The sequence below is a fragment of the Xylocopa sonorina genome, chromosome 17 (genome assembly GCF_050948175.1).
Source record: "Xylocopa sonorina isolate GNS202 chromosome 17, iyXylSono1_principal, whole genome shotgun sequence".
Lineage (NCBI taxonomy): Eukaryota > Metazoa > Arthropoda > Insecta > Hymenoptera > Apidae > Xylocopa > Xylocopa sonorina.
This window is the reverse complement of record NC_135209.1, coordinates 3,590,771-3,608,779: the sequence shown is the minus strand read 5'-3', so window position 1 is coordinate 3,608,779 and position 18,009 is coordinate 3,590,771. Positions and strand designations below refer to the sequence as shown.

The following is an 18,009-nucleotide window of genomic DNA, read 5'->3' as shown; positions in this document are numbered from 1 at the left end:
AATTTTCAATTGGGTTGAACCTTTCAGGAAGTAAGGTTGAAATATGAACTCAAGCTATACGATTTCTCTTTGTTTCCTTTAATTCCTCATTTTTCTAAAAAGCAGTCAAACCAAATCGATAAATGCCACGGAATATGACGATTTAATTGATTATAAGTAGAATCAGACAAACGCGCTACCTGGTAGATCATTCTCCTTGGAATCTATGTCCAACCGCGTGGCGCGCCTGCGTCTGAAACTACTTGCAAAGCCAAGTACTTGTCGTTGACCTGTTCTACTTACAATTTTACGTATACACGCTCGTGTGCAGTATCCGATTTTCATTTCCACGGTAGTTTCTCAAAGTTTACGTTGCAATAACCGGAGTCTTCTCATAAAACGTAACGCGATATCCTGCAGGAACGTAAAATAAAGTTTGTGTGACGTCGTAGGAGATTAATTGCCACTGAAGCAGCAGCAGCACGTTTCGAGAATATTGCAATCGAGAGATCGAGAGATGAAATCTCGCGGATTAACAGCCAGATCGCGGTCGCTGCCGAATATCGGGCGACGCTCCCGTGATTAAATCCGTTTTCATCGTCGACCGTAATCTAAACGGGGCGAGGCGATCCGTCATCCAGCCGTTTAATGAAAGTCGCAGTCATAACTTAGCTGGCTTAAGACCACGGCCAAAGAAACACGGGCAGAGTCGAAGGTGGAACTCGAACGCTTAATCCAGCAATACGAAACCTCCCCTGCGGCTTACACTGTCGCCGCACCCCTGTTTGTATTATATTCCGCTTTCTTATTCGCGTTACACTGCACGATGGTAAATATTCGACCCGATGAAACGTACTGTTCAGGTAAATAACGATAACGATGGGAATCGCGTTGCGTCCTTTTGCGAAACTAGTTAATTATCGCGCCATTGATCATCGATGTCGTCTAACGAGGACCGTAGCGATTAATTATCAGCGAAAGAGTTTTGAAATATTTTAGAGATTTATGTGTTACGTCACAATTATATTTGTAATAATATATATATACATGATTAAAATTGATTTGCAAGTTGAAAGAAACAATAGTTCTCCAAATGTCCTTTAGTTGTGGAATTATTGCATGCTGTCGCGTGTTACGCACGCAGCAATTCCTAAAGAAACCAGATGCTGTGTCGCACAAGGCCTAAAAAAATGTCCCGCAATAAATAACAGGGTTCTGTGTTTATATTTGCAGAGGGATGGCGGGACTCAGTGTTGGGGGCCTCGCGTCGTTTATTGGTGACTCTCGGCAGTCTCTCCAGGGACAGTTCGCCAAGTCCTGCCAGGGTAAGTCGCTGCACTGTTTATCCTTCGTCGAAAGAACTCGCTGAGACGTTGATATTCACCATGGTCCAATTGCTGATCAATTTCTAGCATACAAAAAACGATGCTAAACATCTTTACAATTCTTCAACTTCAAAGTCGCTACATTTGTAGTAATTAGAATTCATCGAAACATTTCTGTTGCACAAAATGCTCAATTAAACTCTAACGTCCTCTGTGTACCTAATGATTAAACACTGTTGGCGGTACGTGGATGTTGAACAAACGTTCTTTGCTCTCGTCGCTTCTAACTCACCCTCGACACCTGGGGGTAGAGCCACCATCTCGATACCGAAATGTAAATCGAACCACGACGCCCACCCTCGTGCATTTCGGATTGCCAAAAGCAAGGATCTACTCGACGCCTCCGGCTGAAATATGCAAATGACACGCAACGCCGTCAGATACGATCTCGTTACCAGCGAGACCGAGGGTGGATGATATTTATCGTAGGGAGATCAAGCTCCACAATCTCTCACTCGCGCGATCTTTCTTTCAGTGTTGCGAAAATTTTCATACTATTTTTGTACGATTCGTATAACCTGAAATAGTTTTTTTTTATGATAGATCATCTTCCGTAGAGATGTAGAGCGTCTGATGAACGTTACCCTCTAAAAGGTTTGCTGCGCGTGTCAGAAAGATAGATATCTCTTACTGTAAACGTAATTCGATTTTTATTTAGGTAGTTCGAAAGGAGCTACGAAGTAAATCATTGCATTAGGGTTTCTCATGGTCTGCTACGTATCGCATCACGAGTTTTCTCTAATAATGAATTTCGCAGCGTAGAACGGGATGATGTATCACTGTACGTGTCAAAGTGAATACGATGCGGGGAAAAGTTCTCTAACAGTTGACAAAGTGGATTACCGTATAACAGTTTGGCGCACGCGTGATCGTGCAAGTAGAATAAGTGGATTCGTAGCTTGTTACTTTTCGCGTTTACCACGAACATTTTTATTCAGAAATTTCAATTATTTATGTTACAACATGGTCTCTAAAATTGTTAGAAAACATATTCCATTAAAACTAAAATTTTACTAATTAAAATTTCTGCAATGAAATTCCTGAATTTCACACAAATTCTCAGAATAAAAATGTACGAACGATAACTCTCGCCGATTATACAAGGTTTATGGTAACAGTCGCTGATGAAATTACTCTTTCAAGAGGTAGAGAAATCACAGACCGTGGCGCACGAGTTCGCGTAATTAAAGAAGAAAGGAACACAACGGAAACGAGTCCTCGCGCTCCTCCCAGTTCCATTTCCACGCTGTAAAAACCGCGTAATCTTTTTTCTGCTCCGCGAAGGTCCGCGTCGTAAAGGTCCGAGCAGACGACGTTGGAGCCTCGGAATAATTATCGTTATCGCTATAATCGAGAAGATAGGTCGAGGGTCGCGAGTTCAGTTCCATGAACTGGATTTTAATTAATCAAGCCACGGCATTGACGTCACTCCCGTGTGACCGAATGTCTCCATCGGAAAGCATTGTCGCGTACGTAGCATTGGGGTGAGGCCAAAGTAACTAAGCGATTTCAATTAGTCGCCAGCTTCGCTGTAGTTTGTTGCGTTGACTGTGTTTCATGAAACAGCCAATAAAATCATAATTAAACAACGCGCATATTAGAACTTGGCGATCCATTCCACCTACAAGATTAATTGCTAAACGTCTTTGCATGTATCTTTTTTGTATAGCGTTTTTTGTGAAAGAACAGAGCGATTGTAAAATCAATCCTCTGTTAAGATCAAAAATTTCGACGCGGTCGTGCAATGGTTAATTGATAGCTGGGCGTGGTGCACCTGGTTTTCTGATCGATACCAGAGGCCCCTACGGTCACGTATCCTGCCCTGTTTCTACCTCTGTTATACTCGGCTATACACGCTTCTTCCTCTTTTTACCATTCTAACCTTTCCGTTTCACTCTTGCCCTTTCTCCTTTTCGCCATTCTAGGCCATATTCGTTGAGAATGGCAATCCTCTAATCCGAGTGAATTCTGTCCTTCGAAGGGTGGGTACGTAAAATCAAAGAACCGCGCGGAGTCGTCTTAACCTCAATGAAATACGATCGAAAATCCAATATAAAAGCAATATCGGAAGTGACACTTTCACGAATATATTTCCCCTCCGTCCGTTTCTATCCGCGTGGATCCCGACTGCGGGAAACGTCCTTCCCCGAGGAGTAATTTTCTTATGAGGGATAGAAGTTGTTTTCGTCGTTTCCTTTTTTCGGGTACGACAAAAATTGATGATGTTCCTTGGACTGTTTCCACTGCAATCACGTTTTTCAAAATAACTACGTAGCCAGAAAATTAGATGAAACAGCCGTCCAGTTTTTACGATCCACGACAAGATTTACTACGATTTACAATTCCAAATCACTCTTATTATTTTCCAAGTTCTTTTCAAATTATGCTAGTATAGTTTCCTTTGGATAAAAAGAAATCTATGTTAACGACAAGTATAGTCTTCCCAAATTTCTCTGGCAAATTTCTAAAAATTGAATTACCGTAGCAAATGTTGCTGTGTCCAACTTTTTCCAAGTTCTTCTCAGATTGTACCAGTGCAGTTTCCTTTGGATAAAAAGAAATCGATGTTAATGACAAGTACAGTCGTCTCAAATTTCTAAAAATTGAATTACTGTAGCAAATGTTGCTGTGTCCAACTGCGGTTGGTCTAGCGTTAAATGTCCGACCGCAAAGTCCACTTATTCTACCTGAGCGCACCCTCGAACCCCCGAGCCAGTCAGGCTGATCCCTTCTATTGCATTAAACGAGACGGCCGATCAACTTTACCTGCGCGCCCACCACCTTTTTCCTGAGGGTGCACCGTCACGAGCTGGCCATAAATAACGCGTTATCTCGAGATCCGATAGAGGTTAATTTATTTACGAATCGCTGCCGCGACGGGGTGGCCCACGGGGTGCGCCACGGGGGCGGTTCACGCGTGAGTCACGTGCCATCTGCCACGCGCTACCCACTTTATTATAACGCATAATACTGTATCTATCATTATCATCGATGACTTGGTTTTTTGTGAAACACCGAACAATCGCGAGCAATCGAGAATCTCGAGAAGCAGAGTCTGTGAAGCAGAGGTTTCTTTCTTCCGTTGTTTGTTTTATTCAGAGAGATCGCGCTGTTCGTGTTCTGATAGATTAAACCTGTATAAAATGTACAACTGTTATCTTCTACTCAGAATGCAGCGAGTCGCATTTACTCCTGAAGTTCAAGCGACCGCCTCGTAAATTCTTAGCTGACCGTGCGATACGAAATTTATGTCGAGCGAGATAAGAACTTTGGGAAGTTACACAATATGGAGCACGGTTTCGCATGGGTTACACGAGAGGGAATATTTAAAGGAATCGGTCACGAAGTAGCTGTAAAAGGAATTCCAGGTACTCGAATGCCTAAATTCGACCACGCGAATCGTAATAATAATTGATTCGACGTCCAATGCCGCGCGTGCTAAACCTGGCGTGTTTTCTATTGTTATTTTTACGCTCGGACACGTAGCAGACGTGTGGCGACGGGAAATGAATTCTTTAAAAGAAGAACGTCTAATCACCCGCAAACACGAAACCAGGAATTTACGATAAGGTGTTCACTTAATTAGCGGAACATTAAAACGACGCTGGAAATATAAATATCTCCTCGTTGCACGTTTTGTTGAAAACACTCGTAATTGTTTGTAGCTTTTTCACTGCAGTCAGAATAATCAATTTTCTCCACATATTATATTACATATCCTACTACGTAGAAAGCAATTAGCGACCGTCATCGTCGAAAAATCGCACAAAGCGAATGGATCGAAGCAAAGAAATTAATTCATCAGAGCACATCAGTTGAAGTTGCCTCCTGTTGTTCAACTACCAATTAAGCCTTTTTTATATATAAATATTCCCTTTCACGATGCATCACAATACAAACAAAAGGACTCGTACTCTTCGAAGGAACTTTATATTTTAATTATTCAAACAACTCAACACTGCCTCAAGCGCTGCTCCTCTCTCTTTCTCTCTTTTATCTCTTTTTCGAGCCGTGTTTGATGCAGGTCGAAGAATCGGTCGAACAGGTCGAAGCATTTTCGTTAATAAGCACGATCTGAAGGGTGGGAACGGGGTTGGCCGTAAAGTACGTCCGACTTCAAAGCGCATCGAGTGTCGCTAACTAAAGTTTGAACGACGCGGGGGTGGAGAGTTTGCCATTTCCAATCTGAGTCCATTTCGTGATTAAGTGCAAACTTGCGAAGCCGCCCCGAAGGACGGTACGCAAACATAACACGCGTACACGGGACCGCGTGCTTCCTTTTCACGGACAAGAATTGTCGATTCCCCGATGAGCTACCTACCGAATACCTCCGTGTGTATTTATTCCTGAATTCGTACACCAGTGTGAAATATTCAGCAGATATACGAAAACCGTGCGATATTTCCAAAATTTGTTCTCAGTAAATAGCATAGCTGCATCTGTACGTTGATTTTCACATATTTTGTTAAGAACGCGATACTACATCGCTCAATCAGTAGTTCTAATCTCGTAGAACCTAAGATATTTGAGTTAGGTGATACTGTTATAAATATTTTTGAAATAGCTTTTGCAAAATATTTTAAAAACTATGAAAAATCGCACAGAAAACATGTGTAACTGTCAGGAGCTGTAACTTGCTAATACAGAACTATACTAACTTCTAATACAGAACTTGCACCCTCTCAAGTAAAGTAAACACTCTCTCCATAAAAGATGCATCTCTGACTGCCAAAAAAAAGTTGACCCCCTAATTTTTGTGCACAATAAGATAGTTGGCAATTAAAGTAATAAAAAAGATCATGGAAAATTTTTCATAGATCATCTTCAATGTCCAAAATCCATTTTTTGTTGTGTATATTAGTATACATACATATATATTTCTCTCATCGATAACAATGACGAACTTTGTCCACAGGAAGCTCGAACTCTATTTCGATACTTCCGTTTTAAGCCACTCGTTTTTCACACGCGTAAGCAAGATCGATAGGCGGGGAGACAAAATTCTCCGTTGTCCCTCTTTAAACGATCCAAATAAACTATCAAAGGCGAAAAGGTTGCCTCGCGTCCCAGCCGATATCGGGTTCCTAATGGCGGGAGCCAACCGCTGCGGCATAAAAACGTTGCACGCAGGGATAATTGAAGGGTAGGCCGCAGCATTCTATATTATTCACCAGCTTACTTCATCTTCCCTTCGCTACCTTCGCCATTTTCCCCTTAATTATTAACAAAATTATTTTTCTCGTTGTTGCGATTAAATCTTCTAAAACTTCATGTCTTGCACTGTTAGCAACCGGATATGTTCTTTCGTGGTACCAGTTCTCACCTTTGCGAAGCTGTCTTACACTGTCTCGATGAACATCATCGCCCATAAATGTCATGAAAAATACATACGAAATCGTACAACGAGCATTGCAAGGCCCCAGAACAGATTCTGATCCGATGTTTGCTTGTATCGAAGCGCGTAAAAAGGTTTATCGTCGATCTCGAGCGCGAAATAGCGCAAATAAATTCGAGAAGGGCGCAGAGCATACCTCTGTGGGGGTCAAGTTCTCGGTCGTCTCATTAGAAACGCGAGTATAATCCCCTACGGTTCGCTCTCCAATTACTGTTCAGTTCGTTCCTGGTTCCCGGTTCGGGGCAGGTTCAGGAGCCGGCCAATGGCGTAGCCAACGATTCGAATAAACATTAATCAGAGAACATACGTTTACAAATTGTGTTTAATGGGAATATAATACCATTCTGTTTAATTAGAATTAATGAAAGGATATCTGATATTTCCATACACAACGTAGTTGTTTCCTATCGGTTCGTTGACGATTTAATATACAATTCCATCTCTCTTATAGCTAGAGAGAATTTATAAGTAAAGGTTTCAATAGTTCTAAAATCTAAAAAAAAAAGAATTGACCCTCTAATTTTTTTTCGCAATTAGATAGTTGACAATGTGGATAGTAAAATAGGTCATTACGAATTTTCAGTAAGTGGTCATCTTCCAGATCAAAGAAGTCAAAAACGGTAGCATCCACTCCATCCTTAATTAAGGGTGCTAGAGTGTCCAACCTTAAGTAGATCTAAATAAAAAGAGCGGTTAGAGTGATCCTGCAATCCAAAATAAACCAAAAATCATTTTCTAATTCAAGTCCAGCTATACTAAACATCTCGTCCTAATTTATTTCAATACAAAAACAAGTGAATACAGCTAAAAATAAAACTTAATATACATCACTGAATATATATATATATACCACAGTTGTACATCCCTAATTACCAAAAAAAAATCGGCTACACACGCCATACAATGTCTTCGATGTTCCGTACAGCAAAGCAAACGCACCCTTTCTCCTCGTCAGCATTTTTTCACGTCGAACCACCGTCATCTCAATCATCAGACTTTCTCAGTAAATACTCGCGCCACGTCAAAGCGCTCCTTTGTTCTCGCAATTAACCACGGGTGCCGATTCCACGCTACGCCACTGCGCCGCGGTGCAGGAAAATTCAGCCGGCCCTTTTCGCGCGCTCGTATAAAGAGTTTGCACGCGTCGTTCACGCAAAATCCGTAATTGCTTCGCACGGCTGCACATCGCCGACTGTTTGCCAATTTGTTCGGTTTGCCGGTGTTTGCGTTCCGCTGGAAACACCGACCCTCCCCCCACGGCTCCGGGGATTTCATCATCCGCTGGCATCGCTTCTATTCGCTGCAGAATACGCTCCTCGGCAAATAACGCGTTATTTCTTCGCTGCACCCTTGCCTCTCCTCTTTCTTCGACCATAACAAATAGAGACGATCGTTCGCAGGAGTTAGAAACGAATTTATCTCGTTCTCCAACTCATCCCTTCGCGAAGGTGAAGTAAACAGTCTGTCTACGATGATTTGAAGATTCTACTCGAGCATTCGTGTATGAATAAATTATTTCTGCATTGAAGTTTGCAATACGGAAGTATGAGAAATGAGTTTGTCTTTTCTGTTTTATTCGTTCGTTGTTTTCAAATACGAATGCTCTGAATATTGGATATAAAAATAGCAAAGACGCGAAACGAGTTCTTTCTAAACGTGTTCATATTGCAAACGAGAAAGAGAAATAAGTTAGAGGCGTATTAAGAAGAGAGAAATAAAAATTAGGGGGCAAGGAGGAACTAATTTGCGTTTCCCTTCTGAACTCGTTGCCGTTGCAGATGAAGCATATTATTCCTTCTGAAGCGGAGCGTTGATGGTCCAAGGCGAGCAAATCGACTTTGATCCTCATTCCGCGGCAGAAATTGCTGCGAATTCTCGCAGCCTCGCCACGGTCCCTTCGCAGTTTCCAAAACACCGGGAAAACTTATTTTTCCCTCGACGCGTCTCCTACGCTGCTCCTCGAAGGCGGGGAACGGGACTTTATTAAAGCGTAAGCTGAAATGCTCCCCTGGGACCGACACGATTATATGAAAGACTCGAGCCGATTAACCATCGAGAAAAATTGAACACTCTGCCCTTCTACCATGATTGGTTAACGTTGCTCGTCCTCAGATAGCTTTTCACGCCTTTAAAACTCCATTTCTAGCAGATTTTTCTTTTTCCTCCCCCTTATCGAGCAGTGTAATCGATTTTCTGTTCGTGACAGCCTTCGAACTCTTATTTAGAATAATCGATAATAATTTATATATAGTATAATTTCTAAAAAATAGCCAATTGTCATACAATCGAACATCAACCCCCATCAGCTGCAGTATTTAAGTCCAAAACGAAATTAAAATTGATCTCTGATGTCAGGGTGACACAAATAATAGTGGCCAAGCGAGGAACGTTACGAAAGCAGGTCGAATAATTATCAACGACTCGTTAGAGGGGGGTACGTTGGTATGCAAATCTCATCGAGCGCTGCGATCAAAGGAAAGAAGCCGAGGGACGGTCAACTACAAAGGGTCAGAGCGATCCTGAAACGTGAAGCAATTCCCATCGATCGATCACGGGGGCAGGTAGAGATGGCGAGCCGGATGAAACAAAAGTACGAGAGAGGAGTGGCTGGTTCTTCTTATCGATGCAAAACAGTGCGGAGGGTCGTAGCAATTAAGAGATAACAAGGTTCCCCCCTCGGCACCCCTCCAATTAGTAACACCCAGGGCCCCCGTTACCGCTGTCAGACCAGGAACAACCCCCTTAGGCTTCCTTTATATCCACTGTGCCTACCCACCGTCCAAAGTCTCCCTCTTCCGTACCACTTCCTCCACTCCCTTGTTTCACCACTGTTCCTTCGTTTTTCGCGAGTAATTATTTTTTGCCTCCGTTTCTTCCTCTTTCACCTTTCCACCACCCCCTGGTCACCCCCTATTTCTTCTTTCGAGCACTCTTTGCCAACGTTCACCCTTGCTGCAATTTTTTTTCGATTGCTTTTTGAAGTTCAGAAGTATTGTAGACTCTCACAGTAACTGGAGCTCTATAGTTATTAACGTTATTTTTAAGAGTGTAAATTCTGTTTACCAGATTTGAATTTAAAGGAATTTAATTTTATTAAATTCGCTCTTGCTTTCAAAGATATTAGTATTTAAGGCTTCGATGAAGCAAAAATAGAGCGGAAAGTGATGGATAACGCGGGAGATGAAACGAGAGAAGCGCGGGAAGCCGCAGAGAAAGTAGCGAAGCAGTAAAGGGTGAAAGTGCAGAGGTTCTCGAGAACCAAGTCTACAGCGCGCAAACTAAGGGCAATCGTGCTCTAGCGAAGCCACGAGAGTCGAGTTAAAAACAGGAAGTATCAGAGAGAAAGTTGAAAGAAGTCACGAGTAGATAGAAAACGAGTATAAACACTACAAATTTTGTCGATTCCTCGAAAGCGAAGTTCGATGTTCCCTTCGTCTCGCATCAAGAACGCACCCTCTCTGACCCGTCCAATTTTCCACTAACGGAATATGCAACTCGCAGAGGAAGTTTTTACACCGCGAGGGGGGTAAACTACAACCCCGTTTGTATCACTCGATCTCTCGCTGTCGATTTTCCTTTACGTCCTGGCCTGTTTGCATAGAATAGAGGTCCGCAGGGAGCTCCAGAGCGGAGGGTGAGATCGCAAGGTGCCACTCGTGATGGAAGGTACATATTATCCGGCGCGCATCCACGCGACGACCCTGCGAAGGGAAGTGCAAGGAAATTGAGCGTACGTAAAATTTCCGCTAGGAGGAAATACATGGAATCCCCGACGAACTTTCTGCTCTCTCTCTCTCTCTCTCTCTCTCTCACTCTCTCTCTATATATACGTACATATAACACGCCCCTGCAGGCTCGTTGCCATTGCGCGGTGGAAATTGTGTACTTGTACACTCTTGCAAACATTTACTTCCGTCAATAGTCAATGAGATTTTATTTTATTACATGTCTTTGAACGTCTACGTGCGTGGACGAAGAATATTTAAATTCGAGTCTGAGAAATTGCAGTGTCCTCCAATTTAAGTTTGAAAATGTATTTTAAAATTTAAATAGATGTTAAAGTTTAAATTGGAAATTTAATATTCTATCTTCGAAAAATTATTAATTAACGAAGAGGAACATCGCAATTTTTTTATTACCCTTGCTATATATTCCACAAATTTCTACAGCAGTAAATAGAGAGACCTTTCAGTTACGTCTGATCGAGTACGCGTGTATATGGAACCGGAGACGCGGACGATACGGCTTGTTTTCGCAATTAGCGAACGGTCCCGTGCTGTGGGGAACGTGTTCACACGCTTACGAGGTGGCCAGTGTTGCAACGGCACCACAGCCAGGGAGAAAGAGCGAGGAATTGGAGGGCAGCGCGAGAGGAAGGGTAATTATTTCGAATTCAGTGCGTTCGAATGAAAGGCGCATCCGATTGATTATTATCGAATCGGGCAAACGAGGTCCGCTTGATCGCGGCCATTCAAGCATCCCCGTCGGAAACGGGGATTTACGACAGTGTCGCATCGCGCGTGTACGTGTTCCGTCGATAATTATCCAGTGTCGACTTTTAATTGTGTAATTAAATGATCGCGTGTCGCGGAAACGGCGAGCACTCCGTGCAGATTCCACGGTTGGCGTCCTGGCAACATAAAACGAAAAGAATAGTATCTGAGCTTGAAAATTTCGATTTGTAGATCTCAAATTTCACTTTTTAAATGGAACTTCGAGTCGTTTCGACGTCGAATGGAATCCACGCTTCTGTATCGAAGCGGAGATTCCACGGTTGGCGCCTTGGCTTCGACCACGTCGCCGGAAGTTGAGGATTGCCGTGGACAACGAGGAATAATTTCGATTCGTAGATCTGAAATTTCACTTTTAAAATAAAAAACTTCAAATCTTCGAGTTCCCCCACATATATCGAATACTTGAAATCCAGGCAGTATCGTACGGGCCGATAAGCTGTTTCGGATCGAGAAGTCGGGTGGAAGTTGGGGCACAGAGCGCGCAAAGGTCGTTAGCGGAGTTTCGAGCGGTGCATAGCAATGAGCCTTGAAAAGGGGGGTGGAAAACCTCCTGGGAATCCGGACACCCGTTACGTCGTGGGCTCGCACGAAACGAACGGGCCGGCTCCGGGACAGAACTGACTCATGCCTACCCCTGGATAATCGAACTCGTTACAGGCATTCTCCGGATTCGTTTCGTGCCCCGAATACCGTGCCGCGTCTCTCCTCTTTCCAGGCTCGCGTGGATCTCGCGTCGTGGCCTGATCGTGAAAATAAACCATTTCAATTTAATCGCTGACAGTGATTCGATCGCGATCCTAGCTGAGAAACAAAGTCAGGGGGACAAAGATGCTAATTTCTGAGTGAATCGTGCTCGTCCAAGTGATCGATTTAAAAATTCTTAGATTACCAATCGTTTAGATTTCTACCCCCTCTCGACTCATATCTACGTTGCACTCGTAACGTTCACTATTGTCATTCACAAAGCGATAGATTTCGACTTGATCTAAACAAAATTGAGGCACGTTTGTAGAAAATCGCAACCAGTGATCGATTTAAAAATTCTTAGATTACCAATCGTTTAGATTTCAACCCCCTCTCGACTCATATCTACGTTGCACTCGTAACATTCACTATTGTCATTCACAAAGCGATAGCTTTTGAAATACAAAAGTTCTAAACAAAGTCGAGGCACGTTTGTAGAAGATCGCAACCAGTGATCGATTTAAAAATTCTTAGATTACCAATCGTTTAGATTTCAACCCCCTCTCGACCCAAATCTGCGTTGCACTCGTAACATTCGCCATTGTCATTCGCAAAGCGATAGATTTCTGACCTGAACAAAGTTGAAGCACGTTTCTAGAAGATCGCAACCAGCTGAAACATTACGCGTGCCACGATTAACCGTACGGGAAGCGCGCGTAGAAAGCGTGTCACTCGGCACGCCCGTTGTCACATAAATCACGGGACATCCCGCTTCCTCGTTGTTGGTCACGAGTCAAGCGACGCGTGTTGCTTCCACAAAGCCTCCACCTCGCGACACGCTGGTTAATGAAACTAAATACGCGAACAAGCGTACGAAGAACGAGAGGAGAGACCATTAACCGAACGAGCCCTCTCTTTCTGTCTGACCGTCCTGATCCTTCCTGGATTCACTTGCCGGAAACGTATCGCGAGGGTGGTCGAGTCGCGTTCAGGTTCGCAGACTCTCTTGGGCTTGTTAGCCAGGCGAAAGGGGGATGGTGAGCAACGAACCGTGCCAGGCCTTAAGGGCTCTTACTCCCATAGACACGCTTCGTTTCTCGATTGATTCTTTATTTTACAATCGCCGTCACATGGTAAAGGCTAGAGATGGGATCGACCTCGAGCACGTACTAAACGAATCCAAGTCACTTCGTCGTGTTTGTTAGTGCAAAGGTTAGTGGAGAGGCGAAGGGTAGAGCACAGGACGAGGAAGTGGGTATGGAAGGCTAAAAAAGTTGGAATTTGGGAACTATGGTTAAGATGTTTGTGGTGAAATGAGTCTTAATGATTTTATATTGCGTTATTAATGGTGTCAGAGAGTTAGTTGTGCAACATATGTGTTTGCAATGAACCATTTGAAAATATTCGAAAGGCGAATTAGTGGGTATTAAAGGCTAGAAAAGTTGAAATTTGCCAACTATGGTGCTAGAATGAATCTTAAAGAATTTATATTGCGTTGTTAATATTATCAGAGAGTTAGTCATGCAACTATGTTTTTGCAATGAACCATTAAAAAATATTCGAAGCAGAATCGAAGCTACATAGAATATACTTGATCCCATCGCTAGTGGAGACCCAGTAGGTGTCTAATAGGTTCGAATTTATTCAACCTTTACTTCTTGATCGATTTTTACTCGTCATTTTTACTCTGGTTTGTTGATCTTGGCTGGATTTCTGTCTCTCATTGTACCAGCTATTGCACATATTATTAGTACTTATTTAGAAAAGTAGATGACATTAATTGGATCGAAGAATTTGATTCAATTTAATTCGGTTTATTTGTATCAAACAGTTGAAACGATTCATGGAAAATGATTTTATCGCTTTCAAAGTAGATTCCGTCGAATGTAGTCCATTTATGTGCGCGATACGCTTCAATCAATCTTCGAAACATCGTTCGCGATCGATCGAACGGTGCATCCTTCGGCTCTCGCAGTGAATATTTCTCGATGGATATCAATCGAGTGGAAATTGCTTCGATTACGACAATTTCAATCTGCAAAATAGAAGAAAGAGATTTCGTAGATTTTTATCAGAACTTGAATCAGACTTCGACAGTTACACATTTGGAATTCATCATTTTTATCGTCAGTTCCTCAGCAATTAGCCTTGAATCGACAGTGGAAATCAGTCACGAATCCTCGATTCGTTCATGGAACAGTTGTTTCATAAATTTCATTTTTCCCAGAAGGAGACCACCTTGCCAAAGCTTCCGGTCCCGGATTTGGAGTCAACCTTGCAGAAGTACTTGGCTCAGGTCGAGGTGCTCGCGCCCAATTGCCTGCCAAAAACCAGGAGCCTGGTCAGGGCATTCCTTTCTGGACCTGGACCCAAATTGCAGCAACGACTTCTGGAACGTCGACAAAAGGTGCCCAACTGGGTGAGTGCATCGCAGATTCCATTTTGTTTCGTAACGCGACATTGCTCTTCGTACACGTTATTACAGAAGAGGATATATTTGTCATCTAATATTTTTTAAATTAATTCCAAAACTATTTCTCTCGTTTTGCAATAGAATTCGTTACTTTTAACACTTTGCACTGCAGAGTTTCGCAGTGGAGCCATTTAAAATGTGTCTTCAAACTCGAAGGCTCCTCGATGAAGTCCACGCAAATAATTTTCGTTAATCGTAATTAATTTAATTCTTCCTCTTGGAAAGTTACAAGTAATTCTAAATCTTTCGAGTACGAAATAACGAAAAGACTCAGATATCGCGTTGAACCGTTTGATTATTAAATTACCGCATTTTTGGTGTCCATCTCGAACTCCCGCGTGTCTCGCACGCGACGAAAGCACAACTCGACGGGTGTTGAAAGGAAAAACGAGAATACGACTCTCGTCTACGGTTTATTGCAATATTCAGCGAAAGTAAATGGCGGCGTCGGGCAGTCTGGCGTTTTTAAAAATCACGGAACGACGGGCAGCTAATGCAAGCTGTCTCGTTAAATATTCAGAAGGTAAAAGCCTCGACGGGACGGGAACACGAGTGCTCGTCCGTTTGACAGCGGTAACAAGAAAGAAAACTTCCTGGCTGAGCCGTGCGACGCCATTTCCGTTTCAATCCACCGTGCCTCGAGAGAGTAGCCAGTTCTCTCCAAAATCAGTGCCTTGTTTTAATAAGTTCGAACATTTTCGACAGAGTAGATCGCAAAATCTAGAATGCTAACAAAAATTATAAAGAAAAAGGATAGTAAAAGGATTTTCAGGGACATATTAGATTAAATGAAAGCACTTGTATAAGTATTTTTGGATATATTTAATTGTAATTAACACGTTTTAGAAAATTGTTCTTTGGAAATGAATATTTTTCGAGGCGAATGGTTAATCGAACGAGTTCGTGAAATCGTTGAAGTCACAATAGCTCGAGTGCTCCATCGCGTTTAATTTTAGCCCAACATGGCCTCCTACTTCTCGTCGGATTTATAAGGTATTCAGAGGTGGAACTAGCCTGAACATTTTCAGCCGATTACTCATTCTGTGTCAGATGGAAAGTCAAACGGCGGGCTTGAAATAATATTGATTGAAGATACCTAGTTGAGAATCGTAATAGACCGACCTACTTCTTTCTAGATCTCGCTATTCTCGTTCTCGACGATAATACTTGCGCTCGCGAAGATCGAGCATTTTTCTGCGATCCAGGAATATCTGTTCTTGCCATTTACGTGTACAACGATTTAGCTTTTCGTCGAGTAAGTGTCGTTAAGGGAACAATTAAAGTAAATTCATTGGAAATAATTTAAGTATTATTATTCTTGGATATCTGTGAGGCTATTTAATGCTAGGGGTTTCTAATTATACAGATTGCTTATTGCAATAAGTTGCAACTTTTTGGTAGATAATATCGATGAATTTTCTCTCATGGATATCACATAATCTGAGAATGACTCTTATAGTCTGCAACCTTTATGATGGTCTGTTTTCTCATTTTGAGAATTCCTTTTTGAGTAATCTCTTCGTTATATATCGACACGAGGGCTTTAAATAACAGCAGGTTTCCAATTCGATGATGAAAACGATCACATCATCCCTTCTCGCGTAAAATCTTTTGCCACAAGGAGTAATCAACATCTAGATCGTTTTGTAAAAGATGATTATGGTCCTCCAGGACTTCAATCGTCGAGAAGCTGCAAAAGATGTCCCTACATTTTTTGGTGCAGTGAAGAATTATTCTGCAAGCTTTATTTTCGTCTGACGAGAGACTGTGGTGTGTGTAGTGCATTCAGAGTGATATTTATTGCAATTAATATTATTTAAATTGTAAGATATTATATAGTATCTTATATTTTATGTATATATGGTAGGAAAAATCTTGTAAAAGTGTATAGTAATGTGTAACATGTGTGTAAGTGTAAGTACAAGTGATATATGACGTATTATAAGCACTAGAACTATTGTAAAATGAAATTTATTGTAATTTATTATGTATTATATTAAATTAGTTAAATAAATACATTATTTAAACTAAATACAACAAATTTTGTAATTTACCCTCATCTCTATCCATCCCCATACCAATTTCCCAGATCACTTTAACAACTTAGAATAAGATAGAGAGCCGTGAAGTAGATTCGAAAAATTTCTATATTTCCTGGAAAATGACGTCATATCCAGGAATCGTCGAAATTCCTGGAATTCTCGATGACGTAATTTCCAAGAAGTGGCACTATTCGAATACCTCCTCATATGTTATGTTCTCCTGATACATCGTCGATTTTTCGACCAAAATCTTGAAAATCCGACTTTGATGACGTCACAGGGGTTCTTGGTAATTCCAGGAATTCTTGATGACGTCATTTCCAAGAAGTGGCACTATTCGAATACCTCCTCGTATGTTATGTTCTCCTGATACATCGTCGATTTTTCGACCAAAATCTTGAAAATCCGACTTTGATGACGTCACAGGGGTTCTTGGTAATTCCAGGAATTCTCGATGACGTCATTTCCAAGAAGTGGCACTATTCGGATACCTCCTATGACGTCATGTTCTCCTGATACATTGCCGATTTTTCGACTAAAATCTTGAAAATCCACAAAGTATCAGGAGAACATAAGTAGTGAGGAGGTATGCGCGCCACTTCTAGGAAAATGACGTCACTTCCAAGAATCGCCGAAATTCCAAGAATTCTCGATGACGTCATTTCCAAGAAGTGGCACTATTCGTATACCTCCTATGACGTCATGTTCTCCTGATACATTGCCGATTTTTCGACTAAAATTTCCAAAAATCGACTTTGTAACAGGAGAACATAACATGTGAGGAGGTATCCGAATAGTGCCACTTCTTGGAAATGACGTCATCGAAAATTCCTGGAATTCTGGCGATTCTTGGAAGTGACGTCATTTTCCTGGAAGTGGCGCGAATACCTCCTATGACGTCATGTTCTCCTGATACTTTTCCAATTTTTCGATCAAGAACCTGAAATTTCGGCTTTGTATCAGGAGAACATAACATATGAGGAGGTATTCGAATAGAGCCACTTCTTGGAAATGACGTCATCGAGAATTCCTGGAATTTCGGCGATTCTTGGAAATGACGTCATTTTCCTAGAAGTGGCGCGCATACCTCCTATGACGTCATGTTCTCCTGATACTTTTCCAATTTTTCGATCAAGAACCCGAAATTTCGACTTTGTATCAGGAGAACATAACATATGAGGAGGTATCCGAATAGTGCCACTTCTTGGAAATGACGTCATCGAGAATTCCTGGAATTTCCGATACCTCCTATGACGTCATGTTCTCCTGATACTTTTCCGATTTTTCGAACGAGAACCCCAAAATCGGACTTTGTATCAGGAGAACATAACACGTTAAGAGGTATCCGAAAGGAAGCGCGAAAGTTTGAACTTAGAAATTAGTTTAATCATGATCTGGGCTGTTTTTTACGAGTTTTTCCTCGTTTAAGGATTGGTATTGGTCGTTCTAGGACTGTTGGACAGGTTATTTAATAATTAAACAATTAATTAACAATATTAAAGCCTTTATTTCTATTCTTAAACAAATTTGATAGTAC

General features: G+C 41.9%; 1 protein-coding gene across 1 annotated transcript in view; it reads left to right on the top strand.

Annotated features, from left to right (window-relative positions):
• Positions 1-18,009, top strand: part of Chat (Choline acetyltransferase) — a 69,713-nt gene that overhangs the window by 19,778 nt on the left and 31,926 nt on the right. The window contains exons 3-4 of the mRNA XM_076907793.1: positions 1,213-1,304; positions 14,185-14,376. The gene's annotated coding sequence lies outside the window, so the exon portion shown is untranslated. The remainder of the gene's footprint in view (positions 1-1,212; positions 1,305-14,184; positions 14,377-18,009) is intronic.